Source organism: Coenobita brevimanus, chromosome 22 (assembly GCF_032717465.1).
Source record: "Coenobita brevimanus isolate Jiangsu-jjx chromosome 22, ASM3271746v2, whole genome shotgun sequence".
NCBI lineage: Eukaryota > Metazoa > Arthropoda > Malacostraca > Decapoda > Coenobitidae > Coenobita > Coenobita brevimanus.
In genome coordinates, this window is record NC_136975.1 from 36,948,911 (window position 1) to 36,961,245 (window position 12,335).

A 12,335-nucleotide genomic window follows, 5' to 3' on the forward strand; every position below is an offset into this window, starting at 1 on the left:
GTTTTTGTAGTATTCCTTTATTACAAAACCGGCTTGCCCACACCTGCATTGGGCCGAGCAGCCCTAATCCACACGTCCAAGCTCTGAAGTATATGATTTTTTTTTTTTTCTTGAAGAATAATCGAAGCAAACTCTATGCACGTTGTTTTATACGAAGATTGTCTACAGTGATTATACTTTTGGTGTTCTATGCTTACTAAAACTCCCTCACTCTAAGATCTAATAATAAACGCTGTTTGAAATTTTGCTAAAGATAAGGGTGCAGTTGACCTGAGTGTGATTCATATGGATTTTTTTTCACTGAATTTGATTTTACCACGATACCTCTGGGCAGCGTCTCTCTACCCCAGTCTCTAAGCACCTGGACCTGTAATGGAAATCGGGATATGTAAAGGATTGTTGGGTGTTGTAGTCTGCGGAAATAGTGCTGGGTGCTTCCTTTGTCAGTCTCGCTGCGGAAATCATTGTAATAATCGACTTCCTAACCGAATATCGTAAGACTTTAAGGGGCTAGCGGTCATTCAGGACGTCGAAATTCAGAAGTGAGAGTATTTTGATATTCCCCTAAGTTTGGTAGTCAGAGTAACAACACGCCTATCACTCATCACTCTAGTCTTCTAAATTCAGAAATGAGGAACAGCATATTTTTAACTGTAAGGGTGAACTGGGCTACATATAAATTTAGGCTGCTTCTCATTCAAGTCTTTGCTAAGTGAGTTAAGTAATATCTTTCCTATGTTTAGTAGTAAAATGGGCGGGAAAGCTATTCACCCATCATTCATACCTTCAAAATTCAAAGTAGTAGCCTAACCAGACAGTTTTTCACAACCACCAAGGAAAAGGAAAAATGGTTCTTTTCGTTGATTATGGGTAAAATAGGCTGCACGTCCACTACTTTTGACCTTTGAATTTCAGGAGAGGGGTAGCTAAATAATTTCCACAACAACCAGAGAAAAAGAAAAAGTGTGATCAAGTCCATTTACTCCTCACCCAAGCCTTTAAAAAAATTCAGTAAGAGGAGTAACTTAATTTTCCACAGCCACCAAGGAAAAAAATATATTATTCCCCTTGACAGCTGGCCTCCACAGCACAGCACAGCACACGACGCTCTCCCACACACCTCTAGAGCCACGCCACTACCACACACTTTTACCTTTTAATTTCCCTCACCGATTAACTTACTGTCACCTAAATAACTTCCCCCGTGTGTGCGTAAATTATCATAGTTTTAGACATGACACCAGCCGGACGCCTTTATTAATCCCTTCTGCCCGAGGACGTAATATTTGTTCCATTCTTGCCGTCTACATGTATTTTTTTTTTTTTTAGGAGAGACTTGTCGAACTGGAGTGGCAGTAGAAGTAATTTTTAAGATGAGGAATATCTGGAGTCATTTCTAATTTCAGGAAAATCGTCTGGATAATGATTAAAAACAAGAAATGCAATATCACATGGAAATGGTAATCTCCTTCACTCCAATGACGTCTTCGGTATTTCAATTAGGCCATCATCAGTCGTGTCGTATACAAATGAGAAACGACGTCTAGTAGTGAAGGGTCTGGTGGCGAAGAGATAGTGACGATAGTACTAGTGAGTGGGATACTAGTGAACGAGATACTAGTTAACGGGATACTTGTGAAGGGGCTACTAGTGAAGGGGCTGGTGAAATATGTATCCTGCCCTTGCAGTTCATAAGTCCCTCGTAGGCAAAGTGGATTCGTCTGAAAATACTGAGAATAAGATAAACTGAATCATTGTAAAGGAGTCAATTCCCCTTTCACTGCCATGGACGCACCTGGCTGTTCTATTCAGACTAGCCCTATGCTATTTTGTACACCTGAGAGAAATCCTAGTAGTCGAAAGGTAAACAGACGAAGTAAAAGCGTGTCAGAGGTACGCTTATGAACACCCACACTTGTTAGTCGGTCAGAGAAAGGAGGTGATCACAAAGCCTTCTCCCTATATCATTAACCCTTCAGTCCAACGGCACGTTTTGTACTTCATTCCTTGCTACTCTCAGACGATTTTATTCAGTTCATGGAGGTAAGTCTGTTTGTGAAGGAGTTAATGGGAATTGTTTCTCACCTCGTCACTGCAGACTGATTCTCCTAGGTTAATAAAATCATCTGGAGGTTGCAAGAATAAGCTTGAAAAAAATGTCATTGGATTTATTGTTTTTCTCTCCGCGGTGCAGTCGATAGGCGTAAATTTATTCCAGTTTACAGCAGCACATTGCAGTTCTGGATGTAAAATTGGCTTACTGATTGTGTTTTAGGCGAAGATTAGGGCTTAGCAAAAGATTGACTGTCTGCCTTAGCTCTGTCGAACCTGGTGTCCCTTAAGTTATATTCTTGCAGACTCCAGACGATTTCGTTCAGTTGAAGAGCCTTTACCAGTTGTCAAGGTTATATATAGCGGTAATGAAACCCTTCAGTAAGAGGTAGTTAGTTGAATTGAATCGTCTGGTGCCAGCGAGGATAAAGTAAAAACGACGTGTTGGATCTAAGGACGTCAGAGACCTTCGTGTAACCGATAGGCAGAGACCTAAGCCTTCTTCAAGTAGATCGAAATACACCTGAAGTAATTAAGAAGAGAATCGTAACATTATTTTGCCTATATTTGTTTTTCACTACGAAAGTCTGATTATGTTCTAGGTGAGTAAAATCGTTTAAAGATGGCGAGAATGAAGCTAATATTTCGTCCTGAGGCTGAAGGTTTTAAATACTTCATGACTTTAACCCAACCATTTCTACCACCTAAATTATCCCAGTCAACTAACTAATATTAGTAAAGATTAAAGCGAATTTTTACAGGGCCCCGGCTATAAATCACCACCACGACATCGTGTATTTTTCTCAATCTTACTGCCACCAGACGATTTTATTCAGGTTAGGAGGAGCACCAAAGGCTATATATAACCCCTCCTGTTCAAAAAGCCTCCCCTGACCTAAGAATAATAATCGTCGGAAGGCAGCAAGGATATACATACGGTATACATTTTAAAAATCTGAGCCGGCTAAGTTAATCATAGAAAGCTAATTTGCCTCCACTGCATAAAATTCAGGATGCTATAAAAAAAAAAAAAAATCGATACTAATATTCCATCAGAAAAAAAAAAAAAAAAAAAAAAAAAAACCAATATAAAAAAAACTATATATATGACAGCACTTCTCCAAGATCGAAGGGTGTGAGGTCCGAGCAGCGAAGGGAAAGTTACGGTAAGTGATGACGTGTATGTTATTTTTGCTGTTGAGTCCGCAGAACAAGGTAATTTATATATAGGGAAACCCCCCAAATCCCCATTTATTATGTCTATTATAGTCATCCCTGGCTAAATGGGTTGAGGTTATGTCTTGTTTTCTAACCTACCTAAACTTTTTTTTTCCTTTTGTTTACTTTCGTTTAGCTGTCCCCCTCTGTCTGTCTGTCTGTCTCTCTCTCTCACTACTTGTTCTAACTTTTACACCAAAACTATCTACCTGAGCTCTCTTAACTCTGCATACCGTCTCCCAGAGGTCTGACTCTTCTTAAACCCTGATTCTACACTTGAACTCTCCTCAAACTTTCCTGCCTACCTGGGGACGTGCCTTCTGTTGCTTATTCTTGCTGCTGTAAGTCTCCAACCTTAACTTGGCCTTGATTTTCGTCCTTTTGCAGCTTATTTCACGTTGCTCAGTCGTGGAAAAAGACAGTGCCACAGCTCTACAACCTTCGTAACACTTCTTCGTGACTTGCATATTCAAGTTAATTAATTGTTACAACTGAGCATGCAAGATGGAGAACGCAATTTTCGGCCAAGTTAAAGTAAAAGGAGTGTACCAGGCTATTTTGCTCAGTTTCGGAGGAGTCCTGTAGTTAGTAGTAGTGGTATAGTAGTAGTAGTAGTAGTAGCTTCAGCAGTTGTGGCTGCCCCAGATTCATCTGGAATGTGAAACCAGTGGACTGCAGGCTTAAGATATCCTCTTCCTGCAGTCCATCCTCCTCATTTTGGGGGATGGTGGGGTGTAGCGTTGAGGGACGGTTGTATAACCTGGCAGCTCCAGAGCCAAGTTATATCAGTGCCACCTCTTGAATGCGTCGCTCTCTTGCATCCCGTAGTAGTAAAGAAGTTAGTGAGGTTTATGTCCAACCACTCAAATCAAGTAAGCATCTCCCAAGCTTAACTAAACCGTCTGGAAGTAGCAAGAAGATATCAGAAAACGTCACCATATTGAAGAGACTAAGCTGATCAAATTCTCCCTAACTCTCCACTCAATTTCTCCTACTTTTCCATTATTTTCCACATGAACAGCAGGAGCTCTCCACGCAAGTTCTCCAGAGTTTCCACTTAAAATCATCTGACTCCACTTCAAGCTTTCTCAACTTTCCGCTTAACTCTTCTGTCGTGGTCTCCACTAAAACGTTCCTTCCACCAACATTCTCTCCACCCCAAATTTTCCTTCCGACATTCCACTTAATCTCCATTAGCTCTCCATTCAAACTCACCTCACTTTCCTTCTGACATTCGAATCAGTCTCACACCCTTAACTCTCCGCTCAAACTCCATACTTCTCCACTTGGTCTCTCCACTCAAACACTTTCTCCACCTAAAATCTCCACCTGAGTTCTCCATCCATCTCGCACAAACTCTTCTGATTCCACTTGAAAACTTATAACTCTCCACTTGAAACTTTACTACCTCTGTTCCAGTTCTGCTTCCAATACCTTAATCCTTTCAGTGCAATGACGTCTTAGGTTCACATTATTCTTCCTATCACCAGACGATTTTATTCAGCATAGGAGAGGCTTCTCGGACGGGGTTTTTTGGCTGTACCCCTCAATAACACGTCCAGCGCTAGTGGTAGTTGTAGTTTTTGTAGTTGCAATAGTGGTAGTAGGAGTAGTAGTAGTTGCATCCCTAGGTTAATCTGGACGTGAACCCAGTGGAGTGCAGGTTGAAGTTGCCCTTCTCCTGCAGACCAGACCACCATTCTCCTTTCGGGGGATTGGGAGGAAGTTAAGGGAGGCTTTTATAATCGGGCAGCTCCACCACCCGGTCATGCCGGTGTCAGCACGTGAAGGCTTCCCTCTCCAGTCATCGTAGTAGTTACTGTACTTATTCAGTCTTCACCTCCGACTCTGTTTTGTTATAAAATCTAGCTTCACTTTTCCCAGTATTCCATTTTTATTGATATGATTTTATTTATTTTTTTTACTCATCAGATTTTATTACTTAGGCTCCTTTGACTCGTCCTCAGCTCACTGAAATCGTCTGGCTTTTAACTGTCACTGATAACCCTGTCGTGGTCGGAATAACTCGTATTTTAGCTGATTCCAGACGACTTTATTCATCTGAAAGAGAGAGAGAGAGAGAGAGAGAGGGAGAGTCATAGGAGCCTGAGTGTTTCCATTATTATCTTGGTGTTCGTTTTCTTTTTGTTTTTGCTTATTCTTTTTTCACCTTTTCTTATCCCGTCCTTCCATCTTATAGTATCCCATTTCATTCCGTTCTGTTTGCTTTTCCTCCCACTTTTGATATAATTTTTCTACCTTTATTTTATTTCTTTTTTTTTTTATAGTTTTTCTTATGTCTTCTTCACTCCTTTTTTTTTTTTTTTTTGCCCATTTTATTCCATATTTCTACCTTTTTTTTATATTCCGTTTTCATCTCTAGTTTCATCTTTTTTTTTCATATTTATTCCATTTTCTTATGTCTTCATCTCATTTTCTATATTATTTTCAATATTTTTTGTGTTAATTTCAATTTATTTCCCTTTTCTAATTTCATATTCTTGATCCTTCGTTCTGTTACTCTTTCTCCCTTTCATATATTTTTTTTTCACATTTTTGTTTCATTTTTCTTTCCTTTTTTCCATGATTTTCTTTTTTCATTCTATTTTTCCTTCCTTTCCTTCATTCCATATTTCGCCCTTTTCGTTCCATTTTTTTTTTTTTTTTTTTTTACCTTGTTACCTTCCATTTTCTTTCCTGTTTCATTGTTTTTTTCTGTTACCTCTTTTTCAGTCATTTTCTTTCCTTTTCTTTATTCAGGTTTTCTTAACTTTCATTTTCCAAAACCTTCACTCAGTTTCATTCCGTTTTCTCTCCTCCCCTGTCATTCCATTTTTTTTTCCTTTTTCACATCATTATTTCTCCTCATATTTTGTCCAGTTTTCCTCTTTCAGTTGAGATCAGTTATTTTTGTGCATATTCTGTTTTTCTCTCCTTTTCATCAGTGTCTTACCCCTAATCCATTCCATTTTTCTTTTCCCTGTTCTCCTATTTTTCTTTCTGATTTTATTCCATTCTGCATTTTCCTCATTCCCTTCTTTCTCTCCTCATTCCGTTCCTCGTTCCCTCTTTTTTCAACCTTATTTTCCTGATTATTCCATTTTCGCCCGTCTTTTCTTTTTTCTTTTCTTTTTTTTAGTTCTTATTCCATTTTCTTACCTTTTCATTTTATTTATCTTAACCCTCTTTTCATTCCATTTTTCGATCGCCTTTTCTTCATGATGCTCGCCCTTGACTTCCATTTTTCAGTGTTTTCCCCCTTGTATTTTCCGTTCAGTTATTTGTATTTCGTATATTTATTAATTTGTTTAATACACTTAGGCACGCAAAATCATTTCTTCATTTATTTCTGTTTGCTGTCTTTCTTTCCCTCTTTTGTATTCTCTCTCTCTCTCTCTCTCTCTCTCTCTCTCTCCTTTTCTCCACCTTCTGTTATGTTTTTGATCTTTTGCCTCTTTCCTGCCAGTTTCTTCTTGCTTATACTTTCCTTCATCTTGCTTTTCTTCGACTTCATTCCTCTTTCAGGCTCTTCATCTTTGTCCTCTTTTCTTCCTTCTCTTTTCTTCCATTTTTTTTTCTTCAACGTCTCTTCCACTTTTCTTTTTCTTCCTCCTCTTTCCTCCCACTCCCTTTTTCCACCTCAGCTTCTCTTCAGCTGTTTTTCTCCGCATCATTTTCTTCCTCTTTCTTTCTTTTTTTTTTTCCTCCCACTTTTTTCCACCCCCTCCCATGCCCTCTTTTCTCTCTTAAAAACACCAATAGATGAAGCCTTCCCCTCTTTATTTCTCACGTGTAAAATCTCAATGTACCGTAGTAAGTGTATTTTCTCTATTGGCTGAACTGCGCCACAAGTGTCATATTTATTTTTATTATTATTATTATTATTAATTATTAACAGTTTCCAGATCTAAATTATCCACCCTTTGACAATTACTGGAAAACAGAGCAGTAATGATAACTGGATTGACTAATGAGTGTGTGTCAATAGTGTCTAGAAAATTTTTTAGATCAGCCTTTAATCACCAAGCTAAAGTCATTATAATTGGATTGATGATGAGTGTGTGTAATAGTTTCTAGAGAAATTTTTAGAGCAAACTCTTAATTTACCTTTTTTTTTATATATATATAATCTGGATGCATCAAAAGAATTGTTTCCACCTCCCGTACACTGTTCCACTTTCTTTAAAAGAGAAAATGTGTATCTTTTTATAAATTACCATCTAAGTCAGTGCATTTTCCTAAAAAAAATTTGGTATCCTGCAAATCTGTTATATATTTTTTTCCAATTTATTTGTGATGTGAATGGGAGGAATTAATGACAGCCCCTACCTTATGTGACTAAGTTTAGAGTATGTTGAAGAGGGAAGATATCGAGGATTATGAGGAACTGAAATAAGCACATTCTTTTACCTTTTGACTCCACTGAAAATAAGCATTGTATTGACTTTTTTTTTTTTTTTTACTTATATTTTTACCTCAAAGTTGGACGATTGGAATATATATATATATAGTAACTTTTGTCATACTGTGTTTGGATATATATCAGTCGCCTCAAAATTGATGGGAAAAGCATTGAATTTTTCGGTCCCCAATGTTTTGTTTTGGGGGTAGAGATTGCCAAATGTCACCAGTATCCACTATCCTCCAGTATCTTCCCTTTATCTAGCTTATTTGCCGGCAGCCAATGATAACCCGGTCACGAGCACCTACATGCAAGTTTTTTACGACCATACATCATACATTTGTCACAGTCTATACACGTAATATAACCATACATGTAAAATAAATACGGAAGAGCATGCTAGCTTTTGCACGGCATATTTACCCGAGTGACATAGAGAATTTTTTTTTTGTGGAATTTTTCTGACTTGCTTAACATTTATTATCCGGGAGAGACTTAACCCCTTCAACACGATGACGTCTTTTTTTCATTTTGTCCTTGCCACTTACCGCCAGACGATATTATTCAGAGACCCCTCGTAGTGATGAAGGGGTTAAAAAAAAAAATCGGCTGCAGGTACGGGTTGTTGTTTCCCTCAGCTGTACTTGCCGCTGTGCCATCTGCCGCTGTGCCATCTGCCGCTGCTGCATGCCACCACCTCACCTCACTCCCCCGTCACGACTCTGTTACTTGGCTCTTAAAACCGACCAGACGGACTCTACCACTAGGGTTGTACAGCCCAGCCCACAGGGTTTTATGTTGGGGCACGCTCCTGCCCTCCCTCCTCTTGCCAACACCCTCTAACTTTAGTTATTGAAGAGCTTTCGAGATCCACCCCACACAGTTTTTTAATGGGTGAATTTGGTCCCCCAGCCCCCTAATTGGCCACCCCCAGGTTTTATGTGGCGCGGTTCCACCCACCTTTTCCTATTGCTCTTTGAAGTTGCACTTTTTCTGCTAACAGTCATCAAGGTGACCTCTCAGATTCATTTGATTAGCGGAGTGAGCCCCCCCCCTCCCGCCCCACCCCCACCGGAATTGGCCAAATGCCACCCATCCAGTGTTCAATGTTCCTTTTTATTGTAAAAAGATTCAGCCACAGGCTAAAAGCCAGGAGAAGATTCCCCCTCCAAAGAGAGTCAAACAAGAGAGAGCTGCGTGTTGTCACCCTCCTGCTGCGACGCCAAACTTTATCTGTTTTACATATATTATTGAAGGTGACTTCCAAACTTCCTTTGATTGGTCAAGCGAGTCCTCCTCCCCTCATCCCCCAGCTAAGTGAAGTGACCCATAACCTTACTGATTAAGTGCCCTCCCCTCCCCCTCTAATTAGCCAGGTGCCCCCCGTACCCCCGATCTGCGATATGGCATCATCTCTGATTGGCGAAATGCCTCCTCACCAGTTGACAAAGTGAGCCTTCCCCCACCAATTGGTTAAGCACCCTCCCCTTTTGGTAAAGTCAGGCCTCCATCACGGATTGGCGAAGTGAGCTCCCATCCTTGAATTGCGAACCGTTCCTCATTCGTGAACGGGAAGTGTCCCCCATCCTGTTTTGACAGGTCCCCTTCCCCCTATTTTATTTTTGGAGGCCCTCCCTCCCCAGCTTTGAAACATGCCCTTCCCCTATTTTTGCAACATTAATAGACGAAGTTGCCCTAACCTAATTTTCCGAACTAATTCACTCCTAATTTAGCGAAGTATTGTCTCCTAATTTTCATGAAGTGCTCCCTCCATTAATTTTGAAAAATATTCCTTCCTTTAATTTTTCAAAATGCTCCCACCCCTTATTTGCAGTGACCGATTCTGGTGGTCAGAATGGCTCCTCCCGATGTATGCCAGGTGGCCAACACTTCTGATTCTCCAAGTGCCATGGCCCTCTGATTTTCTAAATTGCTCATCCCTGTGACTTTTTTTTTATTGGCCCTCCATCACCACTTTTTTTTTTTTTTTTTTAACCAGCAGAATTGACTATTCGTTGATTTACGGGGTACACACACCCGATCTGCGAAGTGCCTCCTTGTATTAGCGACGTGTCCCCGTCCTTAATTTGAGAAGTGCGTCCCTCTCTTCACATTTGTGAATTGCCCAAGCCTCATTTTGCGACGTGAATCCTTGCTACAATCTTTAAGTCCCTCCCCCCCTCACTCTAATGTGCTAATCAGTCCTTACATGAATTTACAGATTATCCTTTTCCAAATCTGCAACGTTGCCCTCCCCCAACCCGAACACTCATTTTGCGACGTGGCCTCTTACGACGGTATTGAAACCCCTTAATGTAATGTGTTAATTCGGTTCATCCCAAATATTTCCGAGCTGACCCCTTGCCCCAACATTGGAGAAATCCTTCCGTCTAAAACTTGTTAAGTGCACCCCTATATTTGCAAAGTACCTCCCCCAGACATTTGCGAATCCTCCCTACACTTGCGAATCCCCCCTACATTTGCAAATCCCCCTTGCATTTGCGAATCCTCCTTACATTTGCGAATCCTCCCTACATTTGCGAATTCCCCCTACATTTGCGAATCCCCCCCTCATAAAGATGTGAAGTGTCCCTTCAGCATTTGAGGTAGCCCCCCCCCCCCCAGTAATGCGAAGTACCTCTCTCATTAGCAAAGTCCCCCCACACATTGTAAAGCCCCCCCCCCCCCTGTGTTTGTACACTGCCCTCTTAGTATTTCCAAAGTGTCCCGTCAGTATTTGCGCAGTGTCTCTTATACATGTAAAGTGTCTCAGCATTTGCGCATCCCCCCAGCACTCCTCAAAAAAAAAAAAAAAAAAAAAAAAAAAAAAAAAAAAACCATTTGCGAAGTCCCCCTCCAAACATTCGCAAAGTGCCCCTGCCGTGGTCCCTCCCCACATCTACGAAGTGGTAAGCCCCTTACCCCCACGTATTCTCCCCCAACCGGGAAAATCTTACCTGGAGCCCAAACAATTCCCCTTAATGCTCCCCGTTCCCCCCATTGGCCCCCGTTGGGTTTTGTATGGCATTATTTATATTTTATTCATCTTATTTTGTGTGGAATGTGTAAGACTAAATTTACTTTCTCCATTCTCTCTCTAACAGTGCAGAGTAATGTACATTTAAAATTGAATGAAAAATTTTTACTCTCTACCGTAGAACTTTTTTAGATTTGTGTATAAACCCTCACAGTGAGCGTAGTCACTTTAATGATCTTGCCCCCCCCACGCCCCCCTCCTCCCTCCAGCCCCCGACCCTACGCCGCAGCAGCAAGGGGATATAAAGCATAAAACTTTGAGGTTGGATGTATAACTAGACTTCCCTAAGACACAGGCCGAGATCTGAGCTGAACATCTGCCAGCATGATCGTGATGCTCGGACATTCCTCACACTAAGATCATAAAGGCAATAGTGGTAATAATGATAATAATAATAATAATAATAATAATAATAATTGCCTTGAAAAGAAGTATTGGCAATGTGAATAATAGGTAGTTTAGTTTGAGCTCGAATGTAGTTTCAGATGCACACTCAGACCTCGGCCCTTCTAATCAAAAGACCAGCAGTCACACAGTGCTAGTTGGATAGTAGGCTGCATCTCTAATGCCTTTTCAAAATTCCTTGATTTGTAAAGCCTGTTTTGCTTGGTTATTCTTTAGACAATTATGTTCCATCGCATTCATTAATTTGATCTGTGTCCTTACCCTGGGCGCCCGCTGCAAGAGCTCGCCACTGCGGTTTGAATCACCTCTATTTTTGGTTATCCATCCACATAGCACTGCGACTTGTTAAGCTTGACCATAAAAGTGACATGATACCCATTAAGATAGTCCTAAGATGAGTACAATCTCGGGATGAAGTGAGTTTTTGCGAAGGGGAGAGCTGCACAAAAAAAAAAAAAAAAATGAAAATCACGACACTTTTTACAATAAGTTTCTACAAAATTTTTAACCTTGAACAGCTGTTGCTACAGTATATATATGTAAGACGATACCTTGAGGTTAGACTCACTCTACACATCAGCAGTTCTTGCATGACCGCCTGGATCGATCTCTCTTGTCACTGCATTTACTAGTTTGTTTTGTTCGAGATCAGAGGTTAAGTGTTCTCGTGTTCTGTATACTTTTATAAGTATTTACATTATTAGTTTCGTTTCCATTTTCTTTCTTTTGTGATTAGCTTCAGTTCTTCTCTGGAATTACTTTCTTGGCAGTGCTGCAGTTTAGTTCCGACTATAATACAAAATCCAAAATGTGCCAATACTTTTCTTTTGTGACCATTGGACAGTCGAATCAGTCAAACCATGTTAGTGAAGCCAGACGGTCCGACAATCCTGTTAACTCTCAAGACTCAAACTGCGACCCACTGACAGACCTAGAGTCATTGGTAAGCCTCAGAGGCAATGCCCATTATGCCAGACGGAAGACCTACAATGATGATTCCTGATTGTACTGTGACAAAACCTTTCTGAAACAGACGAACAAACATCTTTCCTCATGTGCTAGAGATAGACGAGCGTCATGCAATCATTTTTATTTTCTTTCTTTCTACATCACACCCTTGACTCACAGTGTACTGAGGGCTAGGTCACTTGTCATGGGTCTACTGATGACTGCCAACAAACAATTCTTCTACAGATAGGCCGTCGCTTGAAGTAATCCCAT

The 12,335-nt window shown here is 40.5% G+C and overlaps 1 protein-coding gene across 1 annotated transcript in view; it reads left to right on the forward strand.

Moving 5' to 3' along the window:
* The window catches only part of Drep2 (DNA fragmentation factor-related protein 2), a 91,634-nt gene that overhangs the window by 42,511 nt on the left and 36,788 nt on the right, over positions 1 to 12,335 (forward strand). The gene's annotated exons all lie outside the window — the stretch shown is intronic.